At 39.1% G+C, this 15578-nt stretch overlaps 1 pseudogene; it reads left to right on the top strand.

Moving 5' to 3' along the window:
• Positions 1-8153: 8153 nt before the first annotated feature.
• LOC140963217 (uncharacterized) overlaps positions 8154-15578 on the top strand; it is a 13517-nt pseudogene continuing 6092 nt past the window's right edge.

Genomic DNA, 15578 nt, shown 5'->3' with positions numbered 1-15578 from the left:
AATTAGCAGGTAACTTTCTCGTCAAGGCCTGTGCCAAGTTTTTCAAAAAGGTTAATGCCAATAAACTATGAATTGAAATGTAAGAATTAAAATCATAGTGGTTGATGTTATCAATTGGGAATTACAGTAAACTTACATCATGTATGTCACATCAAGTAAGAGAAATCATGTTCACCAATTTTTTGTGTAATACACATATACGGTAAGCAATGAAAGAAGGTGCTACATGTTGATAAGTTCTAAAACACACAAAAAATTTCTAACACTTTCCAATAAAGTTTAATTAGAATTTTATGATTTTTCTAGCATAATAATTTTATTAAGATACAGAAGTTCATCCGGAAAGAAATAAAGATTGGGAATTTTAAAACACAAAAAGAAATTTCTAACAATGTTGAAAACTTTCAAGATAGGGAAGTTCATCAGGAAAATCAAAATTGGAAGTGTTGAGAAATAAATGAAAAGTTTTTTTAAAAAAAGGTTCAATAGCATAGTTATGATTTCCAAAAAATAAATCACATAAAGGTTCGAAGCATTTTTTTTTCCCGAGAACTTACCAAAAAATAAATGACATAAAAATACATTTTCCATCTCCATACGACAGCAACAATAACGACATTATTTTATCACAAAACGCAAAGATTAGACATAGCATATACACTTCTAAACCAAATCTGTGACGCATAAATTAAAAATCATCAAGGATTAAAAACAGCCAGTCAAACCACATCTTCGACGATAAATAAAAAAATCATCAAGGATTAAAAACAGCCAGTCAAACCACTTCTTCGACGATAAATAAACACACATTTTCAGCAATGGGTGACAAACTACACCATAACCAGATTAATAGAAACTACAAACGAATCCAAAATAAATACAAAAAAACGGCGATAAAGACCTAATTTTCTACTTCTTGAAAAAAATCGACCCAATGATACAACGGGAGCACTGAATTGAAGTAGTCAGCAAAAAACTTACACCCATGATGCAATGAAAACTCCTTGATCCAGCGAGATTGCTCGAAATACAATATTGATAGAAAAGAGAGATTGTGCGAAAAAAACAACTGATTATTGGAACCGGAAACCCATGAAATCTTGGAGAATGGAAAGAAAACAGATTATGTATTGCAACAAAATTAAAAGTTGAAGACTTGGTCCCTAAGTTGTGCATCTGCGAACATTGAAGTTCGATAGAAGAGAAGAAATCTCCAACAATTTGGGTTTGGGGGAGAGGGATATAAAGAAAATTAGCCGTTAGTTTGGGTTTTGAAGGAAAACGTGGGTTTCCATTTATTTGTTTGGGATTGGGATTTGGAAATAGGCGCCTGTGGCCGATGATAGATTATTTTTGGAAACAAAATATTTCAATTTTGGCAAGTTTTAATATTTTATTTTAATTACTCATTAAATTTTATGATCTGAATCTTTTTTAAACAAGACTAAAATAAAGTTTTACATGGATTTGGAATATATTTGGTAAATCGTCGAACTAAAAAGTCATTTTACTTTATTTATACTAAATTGTTTTTAATTTCAATTATTTTTTATTTTTTAAAATGGTTTTTATTGATTAACTATTTCTTAAATATTATATTTATTTAAAAAGTATAATACAATAAAGAACATACTCTTCCTTTTAAAATATTAGAATACATAATAAAATAATTATGTTTTTCTTTATCAATTTTATAGTATTGTCGCTATTCATTAATGAACTACTACTCAATAAATAAATCATATACATAACTAAAATAAGTTTTAATATGTTGATATAACTCTTGGAGTTCGGATGTATTGTCGTAGGAGATCTAAGCAACACTAATCACCAATTATTTTTCTAACAATGGTGTTGATTTGTTAAGAATCGGGAAATTGTTAAACATGAAATTTGTAAATCATTTTTTTGAAAAAAATCTCCTAAAAAAACCATTCGTACATGGTGGGTCGAAGCATTGACATGATGACACGTGAATTTGACTTATTTTTCCTTATTTGTGTGTGTTAGGATCAAATGATTAACATTTAGCCAAAAATATAGTTATTAGTCAAAGCATGATTATATTTTCTTATAATTGTGGTAGAGCATAATACACCTACTTGGTTGCTAATGGGTCAGACTGTTAGACACATGAGTATAGAGATGTGTGTGTCTATCTGTTGGTGATGTCTAATATCTTTATATATCAGTCTTATCATTTTCCTACCACCGGACATGTCCTATGCATATCTATTAAGATCCCACAGCCAAGCAAATCAAGCGGCGCAACGTCATCAGCTTGAACCAAGAGAATTTTTTAAGAGGTCACTCATATCAGTACTACTATCAGTCATATACGTTTAACCCAACAATGTAATTTCGATAGTCAAAAAATTTACGCTTGGTTTAGACATTTCTGATAAATTTCACGTTTTTTTGACTTGCACTTTCGTTTAACACAAAAATATGTCTATTTTATTAAATTTTTATCAATCTATTTTAGATGTGTATGTGATACAAAAATATGTCTAATTTATTAAATTTTTATCAATCTATTTTAAATGTGTGTGATTTATTTATTGAGTTGTAATTTTATTAATATTTAACTATAATATTATATACTAATAGAGAGAAAATATCATTTATTATAAATTTATTATAATTTAAAANTATAAAAAAATAAATGTGTTTCTAGTTGAATTTAATAATAATAATAATAATAATAACTAGACTTAAAACTAACTTAGATTAAAGGAATTCCCTAAAAATCTCCAGAAATTATCTATAACGAAATTTGACCATATCTTGTATTAATTTTAAAAACTAACACTTAATTATGTTAACTTCCAAATATATTATTTGGATCACTTTACGATCACACACAAACACATTAAGTAGGAGGGATTATTTTAAAATTATAATATGATAAACAAGATACTCTTGGTATTAAATTTTTAGAATATATAATATATTGTGGTGCAATAATTATCTCAGCTCGGTAGAGTAATTGAAACGTGACACTTGTGTTGTTGTATAGTTTGAAAGATTTAAATTGTACAATTATCATCATATATATATTTTGTTAAAGCGATGAGCGCTCGGTCCTACAATTGATATTAGAGCAAAGGTCGTGGGTACAATTCTCATTGACTGCAAGTAGTGTAATTATTAAGAAGATTGTTGAGGTACCATGATTTTCCCTTTTCAGTAGACCAATTGAAAGTGACGCGTGTTCTGCTGTACAGATTTGAGTTACACCATTATCATCATCTATAACTTTTGTTAAAGCGACAAGTTTTCGATCTACATAATAAAATAATTCTACTTTTCTTTATCAATATTGTAGTATTGTGGTTATATATAAAATCATGTATATAACTAAAATAACTTTAATATATTGATAAAATGCAATAAAATAAATATTTATCGTTTGTTATAATATTTTCATTACTCTTAGTTTTTTGTGATTGACAAAATAAACAACATTAAGTTGTTTCAAGATCTAGCCGCTTACTTTATTTTAAAGCAGGTCTTTTAAACCGCTGGATTATTTCAAATCTTCCATGAGTTCAAGCTGCTCTATTGAAGAAATCCAACCGCTATATTTTATTAAACTCCGACTGCTAGAAATTATCTGACAAAACTGATCGGTCACAAAATTAAATGAAGTACGAAGGATCAAACAGCTGTATTCCAACTATACTACAAACGGAAAATTTTAGCCATTTCAAGGAGGATATTTCAAGTTAAGTCGTTCAGACGAATGCTGCAAATGAAAAGATTACACGATATCCTATCAACTCCCGAAATGACAATCACTCTATTCGGATATGGTGCGTCGGCTTTATCAAAGCATGAACTTAAATTCGAGAGGGCATTTATGAGCATTTAATGATAAAAACGGTGTATATGCATACATTATCGGAAAACAATGTAGATGATCCTTAAAAAAAAATTCGACAGTTGAGCATTCTAATATTTAGCAGTGCATTTCAAAGAGAAGACTACTGTAAACTATTTGAAATCGCTGAAACTTTCAAGAAATCAAGAGCTTGCATATTTCCAAGATTTTTTAGCAATTGTTTTGCTCGGGATTCATGCATGTGAAAATACTTCTCGATTTTGACTGAATGTCTTTGTGCTAAATGTGATTGTCGCAAGCAATGGTAGGTAAAAGAAACTCCACAAGGTTGATCATATAGTCTACCAATGAAAATTAAAGATGTGGGGTTGCGACTTCAATTAAAAATTAGCTACTATTTTGGTTAAAGAAATTCTGGGTTATTTTACTTTGCATGATTGTCGAGTTTACATCTAACATTTGCAGTGCATCCTAATGAATTGTGTGGATTCTCTTGATATGGTTAACTGATTTGATATATTTTCTAGGAATATAACTTGGGTGATGCTTGAGTAAATTGTGTACACATTCTAGTGAACAAAGATTGCCTTTGGGAGATCAGTCCTACTTCTAGTTCTGGGGTTCTCTTGAAAAAAAACATAGTTCAATGGTCTGAATCATCATCCAGCACTAGATATAGCCTTCCTACAACTCTAGATTCTTAAGATTGCTTGCTAATTACAGCTAATTACACCAGTGGCAGAAAATATTTTCTTGTATATTGAATTGTGTGTACACCTTGGTGTACATGGCTTTTATATATGAGACCAACTAAAAGAAAAAACGTGAAAACCACATACGACTTTAAGACCAAAACAATAATATCCAACACGCCCCTTCAAGCTTGAGAACATGCTTTGCGCACCAAGGTTGGACAAGAGGAAAGTATGTTGGTCCTTACTTAGCCATTGGTGAACATGTCTGGTAATTGTAGAGAAGTGAGAATATGTGTAGTCGGAAGTAAACCGGCTTTAATCAAATCTCGCATTAGGTGACAATCGATGTCAATGTGTTTCATACGCTCATGAAACATAGGATTAACTACAATGGGCAAAGTGGTGGTGTTGTCACAATATAATGTTGTTGGTTCTGTAAATTAAACTCCTATATATGAAAAAAGATCGGTTATCCAAACAATCTAACAAGTAGTAGTGTTCATGACTCTATGTTCTGCCTCAACAGATGATCTGGAAACCGTGCTCTGTTTTTTTTGTTCGCCAAGATACCAAAGCATTTCCAAGTTTTACACAAAAACCAATCTTAGAGTCATGGGGCAAGAAGCCCAATCTGAGTCACAGTAGGCGGACAAAGTTAAAGGACTTTGGGCAGACATTAATATCCTCATTCCAGGGGACCCTTTGAGGCATTTGACCACCCGTATAGCAGCATCCATATGTGAGCATTTACGAGAATGCATAAATTGACTCAAGTGTTGAACTACATAGCAAATGTCAGACCGAGTAATATTGAGACAAATTAGCCGGCCAACTAGTCATTTTAAGAGTCTGGATTATAAAGAATAACATCTCCTTAACCAATTGGTTTCTCGGAATTTTTAGACCTAGCAAGATGTCAAACTCATGAGTGGAAAGTTTATGATGTTGCTCTGTTGGGGTATAAAAAAATGGCAAAAACTTGTGTGAGACGGTCTCACGGGTCGTATTTGTGAGACGGATCTCTTATTTGGGTCATTCATGAAAAAGTATTATTTTTTATGCTAAGAGTATTAATTTTTATTGTGAATATGGGTAGGGTTGACCCGTCTCACATATTAAGATCCGTGAGACTGTCTCACGTGAGACCCACTCTAAAAAAATTTAGCACCTAAAACACCCACATCAACAATGAGTTCCAAAGCATACTTCCTTTTGATTAAGGAAAATGCCCTCTTTTGAAAGTGCGATCTCAACTCCCAAAAATATTTCAATGGTATAAGGTCTCGAAGCTCAAGTTTTGAATGCAATAACTTCTTTAACTCGGCAATAACATGCATGTTGTCACCAGTAATTGCAAAATATCATCAACATAGACCACCAAAAGGTAACGTTGGGAGTATGACGATGAATAAACATTGAATTGTCATGCTGAAACTGTCTATAACCTGCTTCAATCGTCATACCATCAAATTTTTGGTTCTACTGTATCGAGGCATGTTTTAAGGCCATACAAGGACTTAATATGCACGCCTTAAACTCATCCATTTTACCATTCGTAAAAATTTGAGTTTGTATACCCATTTACATCTAGTTGTCTTGACATGAGGATGTAAATCAATGACATCCAATGTATGATTAGATTCTAGAGCTACAAGTTCTAAGTCCATTACACGCCTCCATCTAGAATCAGTAATTGCTTCATCGTAAAATCATGGTTCAGTGAGGGAGGGAATCTCTGCTAGAAAACTTTGACATACTGGAGAGAATTTAAAGTCACTAAGATGTGTAGAGATGGGATAAAGACAATAAGTATTATTGGCTTACGGTAAAGAGGGGAAAGAAAAGTCTTTGGTCCAAACAGGTAGCCTAGTAGCCCGAGAGGATCTACGCAAGGTAGGAGAAAATGTGGGAGTAGGAAGAGGATGAAAAGTGTCAAGGTTGGATGGATAGAATCTGGAAGGATCTGAAACACCAAGAAGACAAGGATCTTCAGGTAGAAAATAATCTGGAATGGAGATAGACTTGGAAAAAAAAGAATGAGTCTGAGTCTTCTAGGCAAATGGGAACAAACTCTCGTGAAAAACAATGTCCTGCGAAATGGAAAAAAAAAATTGAAGATCCATAACCTTGTTCCCATTTTGAAGATTCTAGTATCCTAAGAACACACAAGCATTAGCTCTAGGAGAAAACTTGTGATCAACATGCAATGATGTTGCATAAAAAAGACACCCAAAAACTTTAAAATGAGTATAAGAAGGTGAATTGCCCAAAAAAAAAAAAAAAANTTTTGATGAAAGGACAAAATTGCCCTTCGTCTTTTTTTTCTTCTTCCACTCCGGCGGCGGTGGTCCGGCAGTCCGACGGTGGTCCGACGACGGATCCGGCAGCCGACGTGGCGGCGACGGCGTCGATCTGACCACGGCGGTAAGTCGGCGGTCCGGCGGTGCGGTCCGGCGTATGTCCGGCGGTGCGGTCCGGCGTATGTCCGGCGGCGGTGCGGCGACGACGGTTCGGCAGTCGAGGTGGTTCAATAGCGGTGAAGGAAGAAGGGTAAAATTGGAAAGCGAGTATGGATAGAGGAGGGATTAATAATCATACGGAGGAATGAGGTATTATTTTATCACACGTAGTACCACCTAATCACTCATAGGAAGGATTGGGCTGGTTAAATAAAAATCGTACCAAACGCAGGATTAGGTGTGATAAAATAATCTATCACACCTAATCCGCCCAACCAAACGCAGAAGAACAAACAAGCATTAGCTCTAGGAGAAAACTTGTGATCAACATGCAATGATGTTGCATAAAAAAGACACCCAAAAACATTAAAATTAGTATAAGAAGGTGAATTGCCCAAAAAAAAAAAAAAANGTGCCAATTCATGGAAATGGCGATGTTATCGTTCGACTACCCCATTTTGTTTAGGAGTATATGGACAAGAGTTTTGATGCAAAATCCCAAGGGACGCAAAAAGAGTACCACACTCTGATTTAAAGAAATATCAATCCTAATGGTTTTGATTTTCAAGGAAAATTGATTGACGACAATAGTAAAGAATTGACTAAGAAGTCTAAGTATGTCTAACTTTAATCACAAAAACTCCTGTGAGACGGTCTCACGGGTCAATTTTGTAAAACAGATATTCTATATGAGTCATCCACGAAAAAGTATTACTTTTTATGTCAAATATATTAATTTTTATTGTAAATATGGACATGAGTGATCCATCACACGAATAAAGATATGTGACATAAAATATGCCCATACCCCTCTAGAAAAATCATCCACAATTATTAAAAAATATTTCCTCCATTATAGGCGGGTGTTCTAAAAAGACCTCAAATATCCATATAGACTGATTCAAATAAAGAAGTCTTGGACAAACTGACTTTAGGAAAGCTCAATCTTGCTTGTTTCGATTTACTACAAATGCTACAGTGAGTCAAATTCAATTCTTTGGATATAAAAAGAGACATATGCATCCTATATATGGGCATCTGTCCGAGTCTTTAATGTCACAAATCATCATTAATAGAATTACAGGAAATGAGAGTATTACACTTTGGTATATTAGGAGCCGTACGGGACATTGCTGCAAATAAATGATAAAGGTCATGTCGCTCTCTACAAATCCAAATTATCCTTTCACTCTTAAGGTCATAAAATGTACAACAATGTGGATAAAATATGACATAGCAATTGTAGGACTTTGTGAATTTGGACATGGAGAGGAGGTTGAACTGAAATTTGTGAACATATAATACATTGTGGAGAAGAATATTATCTGAGATGGCTACAAATCCTATATTACTAACTTGAAGGTGATTACCATTTGACAACCTTACGGAACTTGGGTAAATACACATGGACTTAGCACCAAGCAACAATTAAAAATTACAATTCATGTGCTCGTTAGCCCCGGTGTCAATAATCCAATCTACAACATTACAATCAGAGAGATGTCTTGCCATATTCACAACATTAGCGTTCGAAGAATGCATGGTACTTCCTCGCAGTAGCTAAGAAATCTTAGCATATTTGGCACGAGAGTCCCACGCGCCGCATCATCGATGACATGGAGCAGGTACTCGACAGGGCACTTTCCCTAGTCCTCAAATGCCGGGGTAACGCGCATGATCACCATCATTATGGCCGCCGCCTTCCGCAAGACGTCGTCCCTACTCGAAAATTCCATCGGAGACATGTCTGGGCTCCTCCGTGTCTCGGCCCCTGCTAGTGATCGAGGCGAGAAGTACCTCGGTCTACCACCCATCCCGGCGAACGAGCCGATCCTCTGCCTTATATGGGAGCAAACAGCCCATCTGTACACGGGTTCCGCCGACGACCGCTCCGACGCCGCCGCTTCGCTTGTTTCTTTAGCCCGAGACAACGATCGCTACGGGAAGTTGATCATCGAAGAAGGAGGAATTGGTCCCTTGTTAAAGTTACTCAAAGAAGTGAAATTAGAAGGACAGGAGTATGCTGCAACTGCAATCGGGCTCCTTGGTAGAGACCCAGAAAGTGTCGAACATATGATCCACGCTGGTGTTTGTGAAAGTGCTGAAAGAAGGTCCAATGAAAGTTCAGGCAGTTGTTGCCTGGGCCGCGTCGGAACTCGCCTCCCATTACCCAATGTCGAGATCTCTTCGCACAACACAACATTATTTGATTGCTCGTAAGCCATCTCGCCTTTGAAACGGTGCAAGAACACAACAAGTACGCCATTGTTAGCAAGGCAACATCCATGCACCCAACTGTTGTTCTTGCGAGTAATAATAATCCTGCTAATAATGGGAATAATTTGGACGGTGAAAAGAGTTTGATTTCCCATCCTTTAGGCAAGAAGCATCCTACTAATCAGGTGCACTACGGTGATAAATCTTGCAAAGCAAAGAAACAATCTTGCTAATGGCGAGAAGGCTAATTCGGTGCATAATCAGCGGAGTTTTTCCTTTTCTGTTTCGAGCAATAAAGCTAGGGAAATGGAGGACCCTGCCACTAAAGCTTATGTTAAAGAAATGGCAGCAAGAGCTCTTTGGAAACTAGCTAAAGGGAACTCCTCAATCTGTCGAAGCATCACAGAGTCAAGAACGTTGTTGTGCTTCGCGGTTCTTTTGGAGAAAGGCTCCGAAGAAGTTCGTTACTGTTCAGCTATGGTGCTAATGGAGATTGCAACAGTATTAGAGGAAGATGCTGACATTAGAAGATCGGCATTCAAGCCCAATTCACCGGCTTGCAAAGCAGTCATTGACCAACTATTTAGTGTGCTTGAAAAAGGCGATTCGGAACTTCTTGTTCCATGTATTAAGGGAGTTGGGAATTTTTCTCGAACCTTCAGGGAAACCCAAACGAGAATGATGAGCCCTTTACTGAAATTACTTGATGATACCCCATAAGGATCCGGGTCGTTGATGACCCGGACACTATCAAGAGCCCGAGCATTACATATCTCCCAAGTATTCTTCGAACAGCCCGGTCTCCCGCGCAATCATCGCCCGTGCTCTCATATAAGTACCCGGGTAATCAATTGCCCGAGCCACCTCGAGAATTGAACCATACTCGAGTATGATTGATACAGGACGTCTAATCTGTCAGAACAACTTGGGCTTGGAGTGTCCTATAAGTCATCAGAAGATAGGGTAGGAGCAGCCGACTTGCCATACTTAGTAGGTAACACTGGAATCGAGGTACCTACCTCATCTTCTACTATAAATAGCAGGTATTAATGTCATTTACAGATTCTGAAATCTTTGAACTCTTAATCATTATACATATTTTCTCCCAAATATTGCTTGTGTTCATCTTCAACCTGCTGACTTAAGCATCGGAGTGGCCACGCCGGACACCCCTCCGGCGCCCATTCACGAGTTCCTTTCATTGTTTACAGGTGCTATTGAAGCCATTATCTTCACTCAAATTCCCTAAAAACTATAAATTATTGATTTGGCCCGTTGGAGCTCCTTACCCGACTCATCCATTTCAACGAAGTCACATCATTGGCGCCGTCTGTGAGAAACTTGAGATTAAGGCGTTGATATGGCTCATACTCGAAGAACTAACCAAAAAAATTCCCGGGCTCATAGGGATAATGCGCGTACTTCGGGGCAAGGTGATGGTGTTCCTCCCACGGGACCCAATCTTATTACCATGACCCCGGAGGAGTTGGCAAGAATAATCTCCGAAGCAGTGGAGAAGGCTGTGGCCAGGAGAGAAACTTCTCATCAAGTTACACCACCCGGAGATGTGCAAATCAATGAGCAGGAGCAAGAGCAAGGGTTGAGGGAGGAGGAAGTGAGAGGAGAGGATGAGGAGTCTAGTGCTGGATCCAAATCACCTACCGTGGCTGAGGAGTTGTTAGAGCTAAGACAGAAAATGAAAGTTCTGGAAGGGCAGTTGGAGAGTAGTAGCATTTCTCGAGCTACTGCTAAGGGTTGCCCATTTACTGATATCATTGTCCGGGAACCTCTTCCCGGGAACTTCAAATCCGCCAAAGTAAAAGATTACAATGGCAATGCGGATCCTGAGGAGCACCTAGCCAGGTTTGAAAACATGGCCATGTTACACTGTTACACAGATCGAATCAAGTGTAAAGTGTTCCTCACCACTTTGGTGGACTCAGCTCAAAGGTGGTTTGAGGGACTGTCCCCTCAGAGTATTAATTCATTTAAAGACTTCCAGAAGGTGTTCCTACACCACTTCAGTAGCAGCAAGAAATACAAGAAGACCGCTTTTAGTCTTTTTGAAGTCAAACAGAACCTGGATAAGTTTGAGGGCTTATATTAAAAGATTTACAAGAGAGCCCGATCTTGAGACGAAAAAGAATTCACCCCCTGCTACAGGATTGATAAAAATGATATCAGGAGGCTCTACTGATGGAGACTCCAACCGGGCGAGGAAGTCGAGGAGTAGGAGGGAATGTATGGAGGTAGATGGAATGAGAAGGAGTGAAGCGGTCATCAGTTTTGGCCCAAAGGATTTGAAGGGGGTGAACCTACCCCACAATGATGCCCTGGTTATCCAAGCTCGAGTGGCCAATTATGACATTCTGAGAGTCTTTGTTGACTCGGGAAGCTCTGTAAATGTAATTTTTAAAGATGCTTTTGTGCAGATGGATTTGTAGGGTTACCATTTGGAAACCGTGGAAACTGCCCTCTTTGGTTTTGCTGGCCATGTGGTCTACCCGGAAGGAGAAATCGTCCTACCATTAACCCTGGGTTCCCAGGATCTCAAGAAGACGGTGATGACTACTTTTACTGTGGTAGACTCCCCTTCATCATATAATATAATTTTAGGGAGGCCCGCTATGAATGAATTAAAAGCCGTAGCATCTACCTATCACCAAAAGATTAAGTTCTCGGTTGGTAGTAGAGTGGGTGAAGTCCGGGGAGACCAACCTTCCTCCCGGAAATGTTATGTAGAAGCTATCCGGGTAGATCAGAGCAAAGCAAAGAGGGCTGGGTAGAAGGCCCGAACTAATGAAGTAGGTGGAGGAGCAGTTGAGAAGGGAGAAGTGCATTTTGTGGCAGAAGAGGAGCAGGAATTTGTGGAGATTGGACCAGGACAGCAGATCCGGGTGGCCCGAGATCTTAATATATCCACCCGGGTCAGTCTACTTAACTGTTTAAAGAATAATATTCACGTTTTTGCATGGTCCCAGCAGGAATTGACGGGAATCTCTCCCTTGATATCTGAGCACCAACTAAATATCCTCTCGGGATCTCACACGATAAAGCAGAAAAAGAGACACTTTGGCCCCGAAAAGGACAAAGTTATTGATGAACAAGTAAAAGAGCTTTTGAAAGCCGGTCACATTCGGGAAATTCAATTCCCCACTTGGCTCTCGAATGTGGTATTATTGCCTAAATCAACAGGGAAGTGGCGCATGTGTGTGGACTTTCGCGATCTCAATAAGGCGTGTCCCAAGGATCATTATCCTCTGCCCCGTATTGATCAATTGGTGGATTCCACATCGGGCTTCGAATTACTGAGTTTCATGGACGCATACCAGGGGTACCATCAAATCCCCCTGGCCAAGAGTGATCAAGATAAAGCTAGCTTCATCACCTCGGGAGGTACATTTTGTTATATTGTAATGCCTTTCGGGTTAAATAATGCAGGAGCTACTTACCAGCGTTTGATGAACAAAGTCTTCGAGAAGCAACTGGGACGAAACGTGGAAGTCTATGTGGATGATATCCTGGGGAAGACCCGGGAGGTGGCCGGCTTTATTGAGGATCTGGAAGAAACCTTTGCCACTCTCGTACATTAAGGAATCAAGCTTAACCCGGCCAAGTGCATTTTTGGCGTAAAGAGTGGAAAATTCTTGGGATTCATAGTGACAGATCGGGGAATTGAGGTAAATCAGGAGAAAGTCAAATCCGTGCTGTGCATGTCATCTCCTCGATCTGTAAAAGACGTACAAAAGTTGACCGGGAGGATTGCTTCCCTCTCTCGATTTATTTCCCGATCAGCACACGGGAGTTATCCTTTCTTTCAGGTATTGAGGAAGGCACGACAATTCGGATGGGATGATAAATGTGAACAGGCCTTTCAGGACTTGAAGATCCATCTTGCAGAGCTCCCTGTGTTGGTGAAACCAGAGCCCGGGGAAAAATTATTTGTTTATCTATCTACAACAGAGTATGCTGTCAGCTCAGTTCTAATAAAAGAAGAAGGCTCCGATCAAAGGCCTGTTTATTATGTCAGCCATGCTCTGAGAGGACCCGAACTCCGGTACAGTGAAGTGGAGAAGATCGCTCTGGCCTTGATCATGACTGCCCGGAAGCTAAGGCCTTACTTCCTGTCACATCGAATAATTGTCTTGACTAATAGTCCTATAGGCAGGATCATGACTCATTCTGAAGTATCCGGGCGAATGATCAAATGGGCAGTGGAGTTAGGAGAGTATGATATCGAATACAAACCCCGGGTGGCCATTAAAGCGCAAGCCTTGTCGGACTTTTTGTCCGAGATGGTACAACCCGATGAAGATGAAGTATGGAGGGTGTTTGTGGATGGGGCGTCTAGCCTGACAGGGTGCGGAGTAGGTGTTGTAGTAATATCTCCTCCAGGAGAGAAGATTAAGTTGGCTTTAAGAATTGATTCCCGGGTTACTAACAATGAAGCTGAGTATGAAGCTGTCCTTGCTGGAATCCGAGCTGCTAAAGAGATTGGAGCTTCCCGTATTATTATATATTCTGATTCACAATTAATCACTCAGCAGATAAAGGGTGCTTATGAAGCTAAAGATGACAGGATGCTCAAATATTTACAGCTCATAAAAACCCAGGCAGCAATCTTTGTGGATTGGAGTATCGAACAAATACCCCGGGAGGAAAATAGAGAGGCAGACGCTCTGGCAAAAATGGCTGCCTCATTATCAGAAGTCAATACCCGGGAAATTTTGCATGTTTCCCGTTTGGTCCTGTCCACCGAGGAAGAAATATTACCAGTACCCGAGGACTCCTGGATGACGCCATTGATTAAATTCATTACAACAAATGAATTACCTGAAGACAGGACTCGGGCTCAAAGAATCAAGAGACAAGCTCCCAGGTTCGTTCTCTTAAATAAAATCTTATACAGAAAATCATTCCAGGGACCTCTGCTAAAATGCTTATCTGAAGGAGAAGTGGATTATGTCCTCCGAGAAATACATGAGGGATGTTGTGCTGAGCATCTCGGAGGAATGGCTTTGGCCCGGAAGACAATGCTTGCCGGATTCTGGTGGCCAACTCTTAGCCAGAATTCTGCTCAAGTGGTCCAGGCTTGTAAGAGATGTCAACATCACTCAAACTTCCAGCACAGTCCGGCCACTCCCATGAAGCCTATCTGGGCATCTTGCCCCTTTGATCAATGGGGCCTGGATATTGTTGGTCCTTTCCCAACTGCCAGGGCTCAAAAGAAGTTCTTACTGGTGGCTGTGGACTACTTTTCCAAATGGGTAGAAGCCGAGCCATTGGCTAGAATTACTGAGCAGGAAGTATTGAAATTTTTGTGGAAGAACATTGTGTGCCGGTTCGGAGTGCCCAGAAGACTAATCTCAGATAACGGGAGACAATTTCAGGGCAAAAGAATTACATCTTGGTGTCATGAAATGAAAATCACTCAGTCTTTTACTTCTGTTGCCTACCCTCAAGCTAATGGTCAAACAGAAGTTATTAACAGAATTATTGTACAAGCATTGAAGACCAGGCTACAAGGCAAGGGAAAAGATTGGGTGGAAGAATTACCCAGTGTTCTCTGGGCGTACAGAACTACTCCCCGAGCACCTACTCAAGAAACTCTTTTCAACCTGGTATATGGTTCTGAAGCAGTCCTTTCTGTTGAAATTGAGCAAACTTCTCCCCGGGTAGAATCTTATCTAGGCGGCAATGATCAAAGTCGGGCCATGGAATTGGATTTGGTAGAAGAAAGAAGAGACTGAGCAATAATTCGAATGGAAGCATACCGAGGTCGGGTCATGAAATCATACAATAAAAAGGACTTTATAATACAATAGTTCGAGATTTTCAAATAGGGGATTTAGTCATGAAAAAAGTTAATCCTGCCGGGGATGTGGGGAAACTAGAAGCTCGGTGGGAAGGACTTTATAAAATTACCCGGAAGGTTAGCTCGGGATCTTTTTATTTAGAAGACACGCAGGGACGCTCTCTCAAAAGGCCTTGGAATGTATTTAATTTAAAGCAGTACTATTCCTAACAGATGTAATTGATTGGTTTAAGATATAATGAAGGATCTGTTTTTCTCAAAGAGAAGTATTATATTATTTGTCGTATCTTAGACTCGGGAAGAACCAATTTAAAAGCCCAGGGCACTACACCCTGGCTCAGGGAACCACACATCGACCATTCCCAAGTCCCAGGACATGATCCCCGGCCCAAGGCTCCGCACCTTGGTTCTTAAAAGCCCAGGGCACTACACCCTGGTTCGGAAAATTACACCTCGACCATTCCCAAGTCCCGGGACATGATCCCCAGCCCAAGGCTCCGCACCTTGGTTCTTAAAAGCCCAGGGCACTACACCCTGGCTCGGGGAAC

Source organism: Primulina huaijiensis, chromosome 17 (assembly GCF_012295235.1).
Source record: "Primulina huaijiensis isolate GDHJ02 chromosome 17, ASM1229523v2, whole genome shotgun sequence".
NCBI lineage: Eukaryota > Viridiplantae > Streptophyta > Magnoliopsida > Lamiales > Gesneriaceae > Primulina > Primulina huaijiensis.
The sequence above is the reverse complement of the archived record's forward strand: the minus strand, read 5'-3'. Positions and strand labels throughout refer to the sequence as shown.